The sequence below is a fragment of the Lytechinus variegatus genome, chromosome 6, assembly GCF_018143015.1.
Source record: "Lytechinus variegatus isolate NC3 chromosome 6, Lvar_3.0, whole genome shotgun sequence".
In the NCBI taxonomy this organism is placed as follows: Eukaryota; Metazoa; Echinodermata; class Echinoidea; order Temnopleuroida; family Toxopneustidae; genus Lytechinus; species Lytechinus variegatus.
This window is the reverse complement of record NC_054745.1, coordinates 15,732,357-15,744,471: the sequence shown is the minus strand read 5'-3', so window position 1 is coordinate 15,744,471 and position 12,115 is coordinate 15,732,357. Positions and strand designations below refer to the sequence as shown.

At 37.7% G+C, this 12,115-nt stretch overlaps 1 long non-coding RNA gene across 1 annotated transcript; it reads left to right on the top strand.

Annotated features, from left to right (window-relative positions):
• The first annotated feature begins 8,798 nt into the window (after window positions 1-8,798).
• On the top strand, window positions 8,799-12,113 carry LOC121417091. The gene is made up of 3 exons (XR_005970309.1): window positions 8,799-8,847; window positions 11,508-11,621; window positions 12,062-12,113. It is a non-coding gene; the product is annotated as an uncharacterized LOC121417091 (long non-coding RNA).
• Window positions 12,114-12,115: the final 2 nt, after the last annotated feature.

Sequence of the window (12,115 nt, the reverse complement as noted above, 5' to 3'; positions counted from 1 at the left end):
AGCTGAAAACGGTAACAACGGGTATAAGAAGATGATAGGTGAGAAAAAAAGTGAAATTGACTGAGTCTTGCTCGAGTCGAGACGGAATGAGCAGCATTTCTCTGCCTTAGTTAGAGTTAGACTGTGTAGACTGTAGTTAGGAAATGGACACACACAAATCCAAATTTTTAGCTTCTGAGAGCTGTTATAAATTTATTATTAATGCCAAAAACTTGTCCATAATGAGTTCAATGGGATTATATGCTCTTTCTGATGTGATGGTATTGGTATGATTTTTATAAGGATTTGGAAACTAGATCACAATGAAAAATTACGACAAAGTGAAAAAAATTGTGCAAAACAGAAATTTCATTTTCCCTCAGAAAACGCATGGGGAAATGGCAATCTCAACACACACACAAATAAGGGTTTGCAAATTATCTCTAAATCCTTATTTCAAATAATCCTATAAAATTGTCCTTACTGTAAAAAGATGACCCTGAATTTTCTCTTTCTAATACATGCCAAACACAAGTTAATAATGAATTGAGATCACATTTTTCTAGCAGCCCGAATTTCCCGAAAAAATGTGCCATATTTTCCCCTAAATCGGCCTGTTTTATGCTGACACTTTTCAGCGTGGCTTCTATGCCAATGTTCCATTTATTATAATAATATTTCTGTCTTTTCATTCTTTGATGTTATGAACTCCAGGTTTAGAATGACGATGGATTTGTGACGAGAAAATGGGATATGGTGTCTGCGAAAAAAAGGATCGGAGCCAGGACTTGCAATCATGAATCAAAATAAAGGAAGGGAGGAACCAGAAGAGTGCCCTCTACTGCCTGCTTCTCGCAATGTTTAAGGCATTTCTCAGCTAGAGGGACTTTGAACAGGAGACGATGAATGAAAATCAACTCATTTGTGAACACCTTTTTTTTCTTGTCCTTTAAAAAATTAGATGTCTTCTCTTTTTCTGTGCTAAGTAATAGAGCCAGTGGGTCATATCAATTACATATTTTGGGTTATTTCTTAGCTGGACAGAATTTGAATGGTAGACGGTGAAAATAAACTAATTTCGTGAACATTTTTGTTTCTAATTTCTTATACTACTTTGAAAATTAGATGTATTTTTTTCTGTGCTTATAGAGCTAGATGATCATATCAATTACATGGTTTGTGTAACTTACCCTCATGTAAAATGTATTCACTCAAATGGGAGATAATGCTGAGGCCTTGTATGAACACCATTGCTATTTTTTAGATGGGAGTAAACATTAGGTCGGAATTTCCGCATTTGTAATTCTGAAGCTTCGTTATTCCGAAGGTTCAGATATTCCGAAAGTTCGTTAGTCCGAAAACAAAATGAGGTTTGTAATTCCGAAGGTTCGGTAGTCTGAAAACAAAGTGAGGTTCGTTAATCAGAAAACGAAATGAGGTTCGTAATGCCGAATGTTCGTTACTCCAGAAAACGAAATAATTAACGAACCTTATTTCGTTTTCGGACTAATAAACCTTATTTCTTTTTCGGATTGACGAACCTTTGGAACATCCAACCTCATTTCTTTTTCGGATTATAGTACCTTCGGAATAACGAACCTTCGGAATAACGCCACAAATATTCTGATTAACGAACCCTTTTACGTTTTTCTGATTAACGAACATCAAGGTATAGGCAATTTATGTATTTCGGAATTACGAAGTGTAACTGGAATTTCACTTTGATATGACTGTTGGTTTCAATAAAAGCAGAAAAAATTTTAAAGAAACATTTTGGTGAAGATTTGCCCCCCCCAAAAAAAAAATCCATACATGCAAGCTGCTCCTGTATAGATCTTAACCCTATCTAGGCCGGGGGGGGGCCTCGGAGGCCCCCCCCTCAACGAATAGCGCGATATTTTCGCCGTGCGAAATTTTTTGACCGCGCCGCTCGCTGACTTTTTACTTTCAAGTCTTGCGCAGCTTTTGAGACCAATTTTGTGTCACCCGGGTACGTGGTTCCGAAATTACGCAACATTATGTAAGTGCATGTCAGACCGAAAATTGCTCAAAAACGTGATTTCGTGTACAAAGTCAATGCAAATTGTGTTTCCAACCAAAATTCATAAATGTATGATTTTTTTTAGTTTTGCTAGTCTATATGTATTAATTTTATGCTTTTTATGATCACAGAAGAGTCCCCAACAAATTTCATTGAAAAAACAATGAAAAACAAAAGGTCCAAAAAACAAAGAAATACATAAGAAATTGCAAAAAACAATATAATACATAAGAAAATGATTTGATATCACAATTTTTTTCATGTACACTTGCTAAGGACACTACAAAGAGTTTCTATACCAAAAATTAGTACATTTGGAGCTTTATTTAGGGAGTTAGAGGAAAAAGTATGATTTCGCATACTAATTACGCATAAATTAGCATAATCACTTAATAGCGATTTGCATGAAATAAATTTCTATACAATCTTGTAGATTATGCCCCAGGCAACCCGCGTGCCAATTTTCGGCGCAATCGCGCGCTCGACGGCCGAGATCTTAGGGGGGGGCCTGGGAGGCCCCCCCCCGGCCATAGGAACTCCCAAAATACCCCGGCCTAGATAGGGTTAAGTCATTTGATAGAAATTTGATAAAATGCAGTTTTCTCAGAAAATTTCTGATTATTTCATCCGTGCATTCATCATATCTTCACTTCAATTTCAAACATATCTTGTACACTCTTCTATAATAAAAATCAATTGATATTTGGAGTCATAAACTATTAAAAAAGAGTTAATTATTGAAATAACATTACAGGTATATCTAATGCATGGGGCTTGCTGCTCGCATAATGAGGTCACAACTTCAAATCTTAAAATCTCATACCTGTCTTGTTCTCTGTTAGATATCACAAACTTTCACCAATATTTTCATTATTTTTTTTTCTGCTATTATCAAAAGACATTTGTTGCCAAGGTGACTGAATTCCCCTTTAACAAGTACAGCATGAAATGTTTTGACATCATCTTGGATTCTCACAATTCATTTGATCATGTTTTTTTTACCTGTTCAAGGAGACAGGTGCTAATTTTCATTTAGAAAAGTGTGGTTATGACTCACAGTGGGGATGGTAAATGGAATTGGAAAGCATATGGTAAAAGATCGAAAGCTGAAAGATTTGCATCTTTGTTCCCATTCCAAATTGATCTAGAAAAAAACAAAACCTTGATTAACGTGTCGGTGTGGATCATTAAAAAATGTCTGTTACATGTAGGCCTTATTTCTTAAGTTAGGATTCTAATTATTTAAGGCCCTGTTACATAGCAACTCACCCGCAACAGAGATTTGAGCATGTTCAAATTTTCTGCGTGCAAATCAGAATTGCTTGTGCTTCTGGGGGCAACTGCATGTGAGTTAGGGTCAATGCGGGCGACCTGCGGGTAGCAAAAATACCGCAAATCGCAAGCAAAAGCTGAGAATGATGTGATGGAGCCTTTAGCAGTTCATGCTACCATTAGAATGACTTCAACTTGAATTTTCACTGATATCTGTCAATGTCATTCAGTGGCAAAATTTTGCATTCATGTAAGTGATGATTTCCAGCACTGCTTCACATTATTCAGTTGTTGTGAGCACTGGGTTATTGGTGTTTTAAGCACCATATCATGGGATACTTTGGTTGAATCACTGGTACATCATAAAGCACAGCATGTCCTGTGTCGTGTATCTGGTGTTAAATGCAGAGTTCAGTGTTTTAAACACTCTAATCTGATAGTGTTTTAAAGCATCGAGTCATGAAGTTTAGCGTTGAAACCACTGTAATGTAAAAGCGTTAGAAGCACCGTGTCATACACATGTAATTCAGTGTTTCAGACACTAAAATGCCATCATGTACTTCCATGTCATTCAATGTTATTATAAGCACTAATGTGTTTTCAATATTTCCAGTATTATAGTATACAGATTATCAGTGTTTATCAGTGGTTATTTTTATTTTTGGCCTTGTGTAATTAAGATTAGGCTTAACTAATTACCTTGAAAAGGATATGAAGCCAAACTGATCAATATGTTTTCTTTTCTTATTTTGCAAATCATCTTATTTCTTATCACACTGCTAAGCAGTAAATATTTTGTGCAATTTTCATTGACCCAACATCATCACGTACATCTCAGTCAATACATAGCTAGGTCACCTTCATGAGCTCATGTATTTCGAATTTGCAATACTGTTTAGTGTAGGTTACAGGGTGGATACAAACAAAATCATGAAATCTATGACATTTTTGTACATTAGGATACTGTTCGTGTACATGTATCTGATAGTACGACAAAGCATTTTCCAACTGATTTTAACACACTTAAAGCCCCTGAAAACCAAGAACAATATTTTTAATTAAATCTGCTTCTATGGGCTTTTAGATGGAAAATTTGAATGGAAATGAAAGTGTACTGGTACTATATGCAGATTCTCATTTCATTCAATCACCATCTTCATCTATTCTTAATTTATCACCTTTGTTTTTTTAATAAGACTGGACAGTAACAATTTTCGCCAGTTTTATGGCACTATCTCTCTTAATACACTGGGTGATTTCAAGTCCGGTGTTGGCCTTGGTGTTGCTGTTGGTGTTGAAATTTTGATTGCTTCCCTTAGCTCCAAAACTTATTCACATTTTTAAAAACTGATCCAGATTACATTATTGACATCTCAACAACTAGTGAGTGACTTTTCGGGACCATCTTTGTTTTATGTTTGGTGTTATAATCCTGTCAAAATTGACCTAACACCAACACCAAAAGGTCAACACTGAACTTGAAATCACCCACGGTATTCGTTCAAGTGTTTCATAATGTTTTAGGTTAAACATGTGCTAAGTCCTGAAAGAAAAAAAATGGCTAGTTTTGTTATGATTATTTTGGCTTTGAAGTCATTAGTTAGTATTCATAGATTGAGCATGATTGAATATGTAGGGGAGACCGGGGTTAGTTGGAACATGGGGTAAGTTGAAACATTGTAATTTTCTTAACGCCTATAAAGTAAATTTATGCAATACTGCCCTCCATTTATTGTTATTGATACTACAACTGTTGTATTATTAATAGCAATAAATTAGGGCAGTATTGCATAAATTTACTTTATAGGCGTTAAAGAAAATGACAATGTTTCAACTTACCCCATGTTCCAACTAACCCCGGTCTCCCCTATTATTTCTCTGAAACTCAAATTTTAGGATGAATGTGTGATTAATAAAGTAAGTAGTGCATGGGAATATATAGGCTTTAATCTAAATGAAATAGTATCTTTGAATATTTTTTTTGATAATTTATATCTCATCTATTTTGTAAGGAAGCATTATGCATCATAGTAGATTTTTTTTTTCATTTTGATCTTGAATTTTGTAATATTTGAAATATCGGGAAAAAATTATGAAACAGGGCAAGAGGCTCCAGATACCTGTTCTGTAAAATGGTCACAAAATAATTTCACTTTCATGTTTGCAACAATATGTGGTTCATGAATTATGAAGCAAAATGGAAAAGGGATTTGTGACTTTTTCATACTATAGGGGGTAAATTATCAACCAATGTTTGTGTGAATGTACATGTTGCTGACTTCAAAGTGGTCATCTGGTCACAATATTACTTTGTTTATGAAGATGGGCAGTTGCCAAAATAATGTATTCAAATTAATCAAATCATATGCCATCAAGTCATGGGTTGATTCTGAACTTTTCAATGATAGTATTTAGGTCATGGGGGGGGGGGTGAAGAGTAACAGCTGAGTATTATCATCATCTCATGTTGGCTCTACAGATTATTGTTGTACACACGACCTTCATTTAAACTTCTATTGTTTCTTCTTAAAGCAAACAAAGTGGTACTTGCAATGGTTTGCCACTTTTGACTTAATGGGATTTCAGCAAAATATAATAATGACTAGAGACAATCCTGATTTGGAAGTGGGGGGGGGGGGGGGTGAAGCCGAAAAATATGATCAATAGTGATGCCATGAAACTATATTTAATTTTGTCATGGACAATGAAACAAGCAAGGGGGTGTCATATCAGAAGATTTGTTGAGAGCTTTTGATTGCACAAGTTTTATGAACCGGGACATCAAGAAAGTCATTGAATAAGTTCTAGTAGATGACATTGTAGTTTGGAATGTTTTTGTTTTTTCTGTCTTTTTTTTAAGATTTAGATATACCAAAGGTGTTTACTATGTAGGTGTAGATGTTAAAATAATTTAGTTACTTGTAAGACAATGCATTTTAAATGTATTTTGTTCTTTTACGTATTTTCTTGCATTTGAATTATGATGTAGCATCAAATGACAGAAAGATTAATAAAACTATAAGAAATTAATGTAACAGTTAAGAGTTTATTTTCCTTCCTTCTTTGTTTGGTAATCAGATCAATGAGAGATACTTGGACTGAAGGTTATCAAGAGGGTATTGTCCAAGTGTGTGGGGGAGGGGTGGGGTTATAGAGAAATGAATATTGAGGATGCGCGAGCAGAGCGATAGGGGGTTGGCTAGAGAGAGAGAGAGATATGAAGAGAGAAGGGGGGAAATAAATGGAATGAAGAGAAACAAAGAACGGGGAATACAAAAATTGGGGAACACTCCTGAAGACGGACAGTCAACCTGTCCGAAACGTCGAGTCTCTACTACTCAATCATCTCTACTCGCCGACTCAAGCCAGCATCTCCTCATCAGCTCTACTACTCAAGCTGTTCTCACTCAACATTCCTTTTTCAAGAAAGAATACTCTCAAATCTCCGCTTTCTCGCCTATCCACTTCTTATCTTCTATCCACTGTTTCTTTATCACTCCACATGGTGTACTTAAACCACATCAGCAAAAAATTGGGGAGTGCTGAAAAGACAGAGATATAAGCATGGCGAAAAGGCGGTATATGGAAGCTTAAAAGTGCCACCGAGATGTTGGACAATTATCTTGGGAAGTCGACATCATGATAGCAAAAAATTAAATGACGAGATCCCGGATCTCGTCATGTCGACATCTTTTAGAAGAGATGATCAGATGACAAGATCTTCTATCTCGACATGTCTACATCCAGTGGAAGAGATGATCAGATGACATGATCATGGATCGAAGATCTTGTCATCTGATCATCTCTTCTAAAGGATGTCGACATGACTAGATCCGGGATCTTGTCATCTGATCATCTCTTCTACAAAATGTCGACATGATGAGATCCGGGATCTAGTCATCTGATCATCTCTTCTAAAGGATGTCAACATGACGAGATCCCGGATCTTGTCATGTGATCATCTCTTCTACAAGATGTCGAAATCGAGTTCCGGGATCTCGTCATCTGATCTTTTGCTATCATGATGTCGACTTCCCAAGATAATTATCTTAACATGCAGTCGGTGGCACTTTTAAGCTTCAATAGCGGTAAGTGATGGAAAGTGGTAGAACTATATGAGGAGAAATGGAAAAGGGGAAATTTGGGCAAAAAGGGGAGAGAAATGAATACAGGGGTGGGGTCACGAGAGGCGAGGGGAACGAAATAGAGTGGATAAACGGGCAGCGGAGACTGGATGGGATCCATGGTAGTTTTCGAATGAGCAGGGTTTATATATACACTAGCAGCCGGGACTAGCAGATTATCGTAATTTGACATACATGATAATTATAGCCACATGCTTAAAGTTTATGTAGTGAACAGCGTTGCATAAAACTTTTAAACGGCGTCTTTACCCCGTCTTTATACTGAGTGGGCAGAAATGGAATGGGAACGAGGAAGAAATTTATAGGAACTCGGCCCGGGGGGGCCACTTACATTGACGAGTGGATACCATGCGCGACCAAAAAAAGACGTAAAAAGGATGTCTTTTTCACGATAGGGCACGTTACGTACGTAACGTGATAAGGGTGTCAAAAACACAAAAATAATGAAAAAAGGGTATCTATTTCGCTAGGAAAATTACGTGTTTAGGGTCGAATTTGTGGGGATGATAAAACAAAATCAAAATGTTTTATAAAGGATGTCCTTTTTGCCCCAACACTACGTGTTTAGGGTCCGATTTGCGCGAGGTGTAGAAGGTGGGGTCGTACTAACCCAAATAAGGTTAAGTCGACGACCGAAGGACCCGTAACATAAAACATTCCTGTACTTGTTTAGGGGTTCATTTCAGGGAATATTTGCCAAGAGTATCGTTTTGCTTCCAATACTTGTTAGGGGTAGGGTTTCACACGCCAATACTTGTTAAGGGGTGCATTTTAAGAATATGGAAATTACGTGTTTAGGGTGCTTTTCGAGACCCCATGGTCGCGCATGGTATCCACTCGTGAATGGAAGTGGCCCCCCCGGGGAACTCGGGCAGGCCGGAGGAGAATATTCTCTCTTTTCGAAACGCTGTAACAAACGAATTACGAATCAAGAGAGGAGCTGGAATGGGAGGGGGATGTTTGTAGAGGGAGGGGGGAGAGAGAGGGAGAGATTACAAAATGAGTGAGCAATTTTCTATTGATACGAATTTAGGATCAGGCCTACAATAGGTCCTATGTTTAGTTATTTTGATTTTTTTAACACTACATCTGTTTACAATAGAAACTAATTAAAACCCAAAATTAAGGCAAACTAAAAAAAAAATGAGAATGGTCTCCCCCCCCCCCCTGTCTTGTAATGTCTAGTACTGTCCCTGGCAATATATTGAACATTTTGTGTGGAGCTCCATTGATTTGCATGAACGAAGTCCACAGCAAAAAATTCTTATGATCATGATCATGATTTTCATGATTTTTTTTCAAGTTGTAAGATCGTATCTCTCTGTGTCGATCGATAAAAATAGCGCCAGCTTTAGACGAAACAGTCTATTCCGAGCCGAATTTCTGTGATGATATTCCAGATTTGAGAAGGTAGTAAACTGTATTAAGTTGTCTGAAACTATTTTATGGCATGAATCGATAATTTTTAGGTAATCAGAAAAAGAGAATGCATTGTTTGTGTGTGTAATTTATGTACAACAACACAAGAAAAGTGTTTTTTTATTCATCGCCGGCTCAGCGAATTCTTGTAGCTCGCGGAGCGAGTTGACCCGACTGCGGACGCCAGCCGCAGCCGATGGCTGATGAGAAGAATGCCCGCGCTGCTAAAAGTAAAACGAGAAGAACACCAGCCACATCATCACCAGTATTATTTATTTTCTAGATATATTCATTCATTTCTTGAGTGGGTGTGCATGCTTCTCGATTAATAAATCACACTTTTTTAAGCCATCTCGGCTTTCATGGGCAATCCTGTCAAGGTACCTGACAAATTATTGACTCTAGGCCTAGCCTAGTAGTACTTTCTTTGTCAAGTTTGTGTCTTTGACAAAAGTCAAAAGACTTTAAAGAGAAATGCCAGTAGTTGCAGTAAACACTGATTTCATGAGAAAGTCTGTAAATCCAGGCTTAATTGTCAGTATATAATCAAGGATCTAGATCTGGTACAGTTACATAAACTGAACTTTGTGAAATCTTGAAATCTACGCTGAAAAATGTTCACACTGAAAATCACCAACACAGATAGGCACACGTGGGACAGTGTATTATTATTGCTGGAATAAAGACCCGACGGAAGTGACCGAATCCGCGCTTATTTTGCTTATTTCTCAGCAATTACACAATTTCTTCAAAAATCCTTTGGCACATATTTTTTATTCATACAAACAGACACTTGGGTAGTCATTATATTAGAGTCTGTAAAAAGTCATTTTGAGATCGTTACCAATACTGGAATTTATCTTTAAGTCTTTAACTTGACCCTGTGCAATTTTTATGTAGAAAAATTTCATTAGTCAAATAAAATAGTAGTTGAGTAGCCTACACTACAGTGAATATGGTACATGTATTTTATTCATTGAGCAGTTTCGCACCGGCTGACCTGGCAAGGTTAGAATTAGGGCCTATAGAAAACTATTTTTCAATTGAATTTTCGTCTGAAAGTTTCTAGACGTTAGTAATAGTCTAGCCAGGACTAGGATCATAACCTGAAAGGCTGAATAATAATCGGCCACATCAATCTTCGGCTTGAAACCTCAATGTCGTCCCTCAAATTCTCAGACAGACTTCGCTCAATCAGCCATCCACCACCGCTGTGTTTTAATATGGACTGAACTGAAGTTAACGACCGAAAGATCTGCCCATGGAAGCGGAAGCTCGCCCATATGTTGCAAAAAATATCAAAACTACGGCAATGTCTGACTGAGAATTTGAACTATATGACATCAAGATCAAAGCCGAACTACAGCCGTTCCCGATCAATGTCGAGCTGAAATACATCCTTTCCAAATGCCTGATATGGCTGAAATTCAGTTTAAGGATTGATATTACATATCTGGCAAAATGCAGATAAAATCTGAGGTGAAATTATTTTCCTAACATCGCCAGGTCGGGCTACTGTAGGAAGATTTTTAGTCAGTAAGTTCAGTCCATATCAAAACTATGACGATGGCTGATCGAGTGAAGTCAGACTGAGAATTGAAGGACAAGAATGAAGCCGAAATACAGCCGTTCCCGATGCCTGACGTGGCTGAAATTTAAGTCAAGGATTAGATGTTTGGCAACAAATTTGATAAAATTTTAGGTGAAATTAGTTTCCTAACATCGCCAGGTCGGCTGGTAGGAAACTGCATTAGCGCTGCACCAGCCCTTGGTCTTGAGTGGCAGCTACGGTTCAGCCTTGCGTTGACCCCGGTGGGGTCACTCACCCGCAGAGGGGGACGCATATGACCGTTACCACAAATGCAAGTAACCCCCTATTGCAGTCAATTTCAAGGACATTTTGTGAAATTTACCCCCCTATTTTCACGCAAAACAAGGACAAAATTGCGGTAAAATGGTACCTTGAAACACCCCTAATTATAATATTGTAAGGACACTTTTTGTCCATTTCGAAAACTTACCCCTATTTACCATATTTCAAGGACAGGGAATTTATACCCTTTCCTCATCATTAGAGGAAATTGCAACACAGGCGTCAGAGTGCTCAGTCCTTAAAGATGACCAAGAGCCATGTCATACTGATACAATAATCCAAAAGAACTTTATTTTTCATGAAAAATACGAAAAGTACAATTCTTTGTAAAAATAAATGTAGAGTTGTCCACATAAAGATACAGAGCATGATGAGCGCGCAGTCTGCGGCTGGTGACTCGGCGACGGATTTTACTTCCCGTGATCGTTCTCCCCTTTTTCCTGACCCCCATTTCCATCAGATCGAGGACGGAGAGCACCCCTATTTTCACTACTTCGAGGAGTGTTCTGTCCGCGGACGTTCCGTGAAATTGACCCCTTTTCCCGCGATTTTGGTAACGGTCATGCGGTCCCCAAGTCATATTGAGTGACCCCACCGGGGCGTTGCCAAACTCATCCTGTCCTGGGCCATACAAACCTCACGCTTGCATGACGGGGGGGGGGGGGCATTCCTGCATGGGCTCTGGGAAAACCTTGGGGAATAATTGTGATATAGGCCCCGCAAATTTCCCTGTCTTGTAATTGATAACAAATCAGTTTAGCCTTCTTTTTTTATACAGATCTTCATCCAGTATTTCTGTGGTTATACTGTTCCCTGTGCTGTATAATGGATAACTCAAATCAATCTGTTATCACCATTAAACAAGAACCAGAAGAACTCCATAACCAGGATGGTGAGACTTCATTCTATTCACTTTAGATCTGTTCAATGCTTCTTTTTATTAATTCGACTTTAAATCCATTTGATATTTTAATTTATTTCATTCCCTAGCATTAAATGTTGATTAAATGTTGAGGGTTAGGCTTAAGGATTCCCATTTCACCACAAATGGGGGGGGGGGACTTGAAATACAAAAATATCCAAACCCATAAGGGACTATCAAGACATTCCTATTTATTCCATACAAAATGCCTTCAATACACTTCATTAATCTTTACTATTAAAGTTCACTTTGTTATGTTATAAACTGATTTTTTCTTGTAATTGCTGAATTCAGTGCATGTGAGATTGCATCAGTATTGCATCATATCAATTTAGGATTTAAAATGAAACGGATGAGGCATAGATTTCTTGATAGAATGACCCCCATTACATTTTTTTCTTGCAATGCAGAAGAAGATCAAGGGTGTCTGGTAGCCATGGAGCAACCTGAAGCAAACCAAGCGT